Source organism: Pezoporus occidentalis, unplaced genomic scaffold (genome assembly GCF_034315485.1).
Source record: "Pezoporus occidentalis ecotype Australia unplaced genomic scaffold, CSIRO_AGI_Poc_V1 ctg45, whole genome shotgun sequence".
Taxonomy (NCBI): Eukaryota; Metazoa; Chordata; class Aves; order Psittaciformes; family Psittacidae; genus Pezoporus; species Pezoporus occidentalis.
Genome location: NW_026915780.1, coordinates 9,012,036 through 9,017,652, shown reverse-complemented (window position 1 = coordinate 9,017,652; position 5,617 = coordinate 9,012,036). Strand labels below are relative to the sequence as shown.

Here is a 5,617-nt window from a genome sequence, read left to right as displayed (position 1 = left end):
GAGCCTATGTCGGCAGAGCTGCTCCACCAACTCTGCCAAGACCTGAGATTCTGCTTTTCCTCACCTTCAGCTTGCAGATGGAAGCAAGTTACACCCCACAGTGAGCCAGGAGGATCCACTCTGTCTCCTCCTCTTAGGAGCAACACTGCCCATGGCAGCAGATACACGGGCAAGCACTTAGAGGACCCACTGGCTGCAGAGAAGTTTTCTCAGGTCGCAGTTTAAAGGTCTCCAATAAGAATTTAATTCAACAAACCAGTTACTGCATAGTAAATCCCCCGAGAACTACATACATGTCTTGATTGCTGCTGAACCTCAGTAAACGAGTCCTTAATCATCAGTTGGCAATTAATTATCAAACAAGAACTAATTGCACCAGACAGGTAGCCGCTTAGATTGAAGTCAGTCGTTTTACGCTAATTAAATAGAGAGGTCCATGAATTACACAAATATGTTCCAACCAACATACAGGCAGAGACGAGCACTGGGGTGGTAGGGAGAAAGAGTTATTATTTATTGGCCCAAGAAAGCACCCACAACAAGTGTAGGCTGCAGCATGACATCCTCAGCGCAGCTCCCTTGGGCCTGGCGCTGGCAGCAGAGCGCTACTCCTCCACACGTGGGGTGAGGCAGGAGAAACGGAAAGCCTTGCGCAGAGACCTCAGCACTCTCCTGAAGCGGTTCAGTCGTCGCCGTGGGGCCGCTCCTGGGTCTGGAAGAGTGGCAATGCCTGTGGGGGAAGAAGAGCTGTAGGTGAGGGACTTCCTTTGGCAACGCATTCCAGTGCCTCACCACCCTTACAGTAAAGAACTTCCTCCTTAAATCCAATCTAAACTTCCCCTGTTTAAGTTTTAACCCGTTACCCCTTGTCCTATCACTACAGTCCCTAATGAAGAGTCCCTCCCCAACATCCATATAGGCCCCCTTCAGATACTGGAAGGCTGCTATGAGGTCTCCACGCAGCCTTCTCTTCTGCAGGCTGAACAGCCCCAGCCTTCTCAACCTGCCTTCATACGGGAGGTGCCCCAACCCCCCTGATCATCCTCGTGGCGCTTTCCACCAAAGGCTTGCAGCCCTCAGCCCATGGAGGGGAGGCTGGGACACACCCGAACCCATGCACACACTGCTGCCGGCCTGGCCTGGGTGCCACCCAACTCGGGGAAGTACCTGGCTGGTTCTCGCTGTCCTGAACTACAGCAGGCGACATTGATGGTAATTCCACACGCAAGCTTTGTGCCACGTCTGGCTCTTCCACCTGCTGCTGCCTTGTTTCCTGGATGACAGCCACAGCCTTGCCCAGGTGTTTCCTCACAAAGCGTCTGATCCTACCCTGCAGGGTAGCAAAAGCACAGGCAGGGGATGGGGGCAATGTCAGTGGGATGACACAGGGAGCACCAGAAACAGCCTTGTCACAAACCCCCTGGGAGCTGCCATCCAAGGCCTTGGGATCCCCGGTGCCAACCACACACGCCTCACTCACCTGGCGCCGAGAGTCCCGAGACAAGGGAGAAGCTGCTGCATCTGCTCCTGGAGGAACGTGGGATGTTCCAGCCTCTGCTGCAGGAATCTCAGTCAAGGGAGGGGCCACTTCATCCTCAGGCGCTGTTGGGGAGGCAACAGCTGCGCTGGCTTCTCCCTGAGGCTCTGAAGACACAGCAGACTCAATGTCCTCAAGTGGTGCAGGCATCAATGCTGCCACTGACACACTGAGGATTTGGGTCATGTCCTGATATTCCACCAGCTGTTGGCTGGTTTCCTGATCCACACCCTGGACCGGAGGCTCCCTTGTGATGAGCACGGCTGCTTCCTGTGGAACCACCTCATGTGCATTTGGACTGAGCAGGGCAAGTGCCTGCCTCTGTGCCTGTGGTGCTGCCTCCTGCTCATCAGCACCGAGGGAAGCTGGTGTCAGTGCCGCCTTCTCCCCTTGTGACACAGGAGTGAGAGGTGGGCAGTGCTCCTCTTCCTCTGTAGCTTCACCCAGTGTAGAAGCTGCCAGTTTGGTGTCCGTGGGAACGGCTGGGACAGGTGACGCTCTCTGCAAGTCCACAGCTGCCTCTCCTGTCACATCCTTGCCCTTGCTGCTGGGGAAGTCAGTCCCCTCCTGGGTATCGGCCTGGGGGTCCTGGAAGAGCTCCGGGACGGAAGGGTTGACCCAGAGGTTGTGTATGGTGACCTCTTCCACTTGGGACAGCACTTTATCAGTGCCCTCTTCCCTCTCTTTCTCCTCTTTGGCCACTGCCACATCCAGGATTTGGGTCATGTCCCGAGGTTCCACCAGCTGCTGGCTGGCTTCCTGGAACAGTCCAGTGATGTTCGTTGCCATTTCTTCTGCAACCATCTCACAGGCATCTGGACTGAGCAGGGCAGGTACCTGCCTCTGTGCCTGTGGTGCTGCCTCCTGCTCGCCACAGACAGGAGACGCTGGTGCCGGTGCTGCCTCCTCCTCTTGTGACACTGGAGTGAGAGGTGGGCAGTGCTCCTCTTCCTCTGCAGCTTCACCCAGTGTAGAAGCTGCCAGTTTGGTGTCCCTGGGAACGGCTGGGACAGGAGACGCTCTCTGCAAGTCCCCAGCTGCCTCTCCTGTCACATCCTTGCCCTTGCTGGTGGGGAACTCAGACCCCTCCTGGGTATCTGCCCCGGGGTCTTGGAAGAGATCTGGGACGTAAGGGTTGACCCAGAGGCTGTGTAAGGTGATCTCTTCCGCTTGGGACAGCACTTTTTCAGTGCCCTCTTCCCTCTCTTTCTCCTCTTTGGCCACTGCCACATCCAGGATTTGGGTCATGTCCCGAGGTTCCACCAGCTGCTGGCTGGTTTCCTGGACCAGTCCAGTGATGTTCGTGGCCATTTCTTCTACAGCCGTCTCATAGGCATCTGGACTGAGCAGGGCAGGTACCTGCCTCTGTGCCTGTGGTGCTGCCTCCTGCTCGCCACAGACAGGAGACGCTGGCGCCGGTGCTGCCTCCTCCTCTTGTGACACTGGAGTGAGAGGTGGGCAGTGCTCCTCTTCCTCTGCAGCTACAGCCAGTGTAGAAGCTGCCCGTTTGGTGTCCCTGGGAACGTCTGGCACAGGAGACGTTCTCTGCAAGCCCCCAGCTGCCTCTCCTGTCACATCCATGCCCATGATGCTGGGGAAGCCAGACCCCTCCTGGATATCTGCCTGGGGGTCCTGGAAGAGCTCCGGGACGGAAGGGTTGACCCAGAGGTTGTGTACGGTGAGCTCTTCCACTTCGGACAGCTCTTTGTCTATGGCCTCTTCCCACTCCTCTTCCTTTCTCTCCAACTCCTCATCATCAGCTTCCTCATCCAAGGTCCCTGGCGCCACCTGTAATCACACAAGAGGGATGCAGGAGGTGAGTAGGCTTCACTTGGGTGGAGCAGTGGCTGGCCACTTCATCCCCCTGTCCTTTCCCTTCCTGTCCTTGGCACTCACCTGCCTGTGACTGGGCATCCGTCTGCACCGCAAGGCCGCACGAGGCCTCCGGCCCTCCTGCTGCTGGAGCTGCCTTTCCACAGAGCTGCCCAGCAGCCAAGGCAGGCTGGCTGTCCTTTGCATGTGGAGCCTGTGCCTGGTGTGGGCCATGCTGCTCCTCTCCGGCTCCTCCAGAGGCTCTGGCAGAGGGAGCAGCGGGAACCTCCCTGCCACAGATAGCCCATGCAAGACTCCTGCTTGAATCTCGTCTGTATCTCCGGTGCCAGCCATAGGTTCCTCCCTCACCAGGTGCTCAGATTCACGAGCAAAAGCAGAAGCTCCTGCATTTCCTTCGTTGGCTACTTCTGGGGCACAGTGGCATGCTCCAGCCTCTGCCACAGGCATCTCAGTCCATGAAGCTGCCACTTCCTCTTGCTGTGTTTCTGGTAAGATAATGCCTGTTTCAGCCTCTCCTTGATGGTCTCCACACACAGGAGACTCAGTGCCCCCAGTCCCCGCAGATGCCATTACTGCTGTTGCTTCATCTAAGTTTTGGGTCATGTCCTGACGTTCCGCCAGCTGCTGGCTGGTTCCCTGGACCACAGCCAGATTCATGATCAGGACCTGCTTGGTGATGCTCCTGGCCATTTCTTCTAGAATCATCTCAGAGGTGTGTGGGCTGAGTAGAGCAAGTGCCTGGCTCTGTGCCTGGGGTGCTGCCTCCTGCTCACCACAGGCAGGAGACACTGGTGCCGGTGCCACCTCCTCCTGTGCCACTGGAGTGAGAAGTTCATGGTGCTCCTCTTCCTCTGCAGCTACAGCTAATGTAGAAGCTGTCGACTCAGTGTCTGTGGGTCTGGCTGGAGTAGGAGACATGGTCTGCAGGTCTGCAGTAGCCTCTTCTGCCACATCCATGCCCACGCTGCTGGAGCAGCCAGGCCCCTCCTCGATATCCTCCTGGAGGTCCTGGAAGGGCTCTGAGACCAAAGGGTCGACCCAGAACCTGGAGGTGATCTCTTCCCCTTCGCACAGCCCTTCGTCTGTGTCCTCTTCCTTCCGGTCACACTCCTCATCATCAGCTTCCTCATCCAAGGTCCCTGGCACCTCCTGTAACCACACAACAGGAATGCAGAAGATGAGTTTACGGAGCAGTGGCTGGCCACAGGCAGACGAAGACTCATACCCCTGTCACGTCCCACCCTGTCCTTGGCAATCACCTGCCTGTGACTGGGCATCCATCTCTGCCTGGGTGGCAAATGATGCCCCTTGCTCTCCTCATGCTGGAGCTCTCTCTTCACAGAGCTACCCAGCAGGCAGCCCGCTTGGCTGGCTCTCCTTTGCATGTCGAGCTTGGGCCTGTTGTGGGCCATACTGCTCCCCTCCAGCTCCTCCAGAAGCTCTGGCACAGGGAGCGGCGCGAATCTCCCTGCCACACACACCCCGGGAGCTGCGCTCGCCTCCAGCACCTCAGGATCCCCAGCACTGGCCGCAGGCACCTCACTTACCAGGTAACGAGAGTCACAAGCCAAGGGAGTCGACACTGCCTCTCCTTCATCGCCTGCTCCTGGTGCAAAGTAGGGTGCTCGAACCTCTGCTGCAGCCTTCTGAGGCAACGAAGCTGTCACTTCACCCTCATGTGCTTTTGGGGAAACAAGGGCTGTGCTGGCCTCTCCCTGATGGTCTCCAGATGTGGAAGATGCCCTGTCTTCTTCAGCCTCATCTGCTGTTGGGATGGGAGAGGCTGTGCCGGTCTCCATATGAGACTCTGCAGCCACAGGAGACTGAGCGTCCCCAGCTGCTGCAGGCGTCAATGATTCCACTGTCACATCCAAGATGTGGGACATGTCCTGCTGTTCCAAAGGCTGCTGCTCGGCTCCGTGGACCTCAGAAGCAGCCTTCAGCAGGACCTCCCTTGTGATAAGCCTGGCTGTTTCCTCTAGAACTATCTCACAGGCATCTGGGCTGAGCAAGGCAGGTGATGGATGAACATGAGAAATAGCCTACTGGGCATGGGTATTTATCCATCCAGCCCATATTATTAGACACTGATTAAACCTGGGAGAAGTATAGTTCGGAGTTCAAACTATGCTTTTTGGTATCCAATGCACAATATAATGCTTTCTGTAGTCAAGCCCAGAATCAGAAAGGGAGGAAGATGGTTTTAAACATTTCCTTAGCCCTTCTCAAAAGCAGAGATCATGCTGA

The 5,617-nt window shown here is 56.6% G+C and overlaps 1 long non-coding RNA gene across 1 annotated transcript; it reads right to left on the bottom strand.

Moving 5' to 3' along the window:
• Positions 1-396: 396 nt before the first annotated feature.
• Positions 397-1,523, bottom strand: LOC134172317 (uncharacterized). The gene is made up of 3 exons (XR_009967900.1): positions 1,481-1,523; positions 1,168-1,330; positions 397-730 (listed from the first exon to the last, which is right to left on the bottom strand). It is a non-coding gene; the product is annotated as an uncharacterized LOC134172317 (long non-coding RNA).
• Between the last annotated feature and the right edge of the window lie 4,094 nt (positions 1,524-5,617).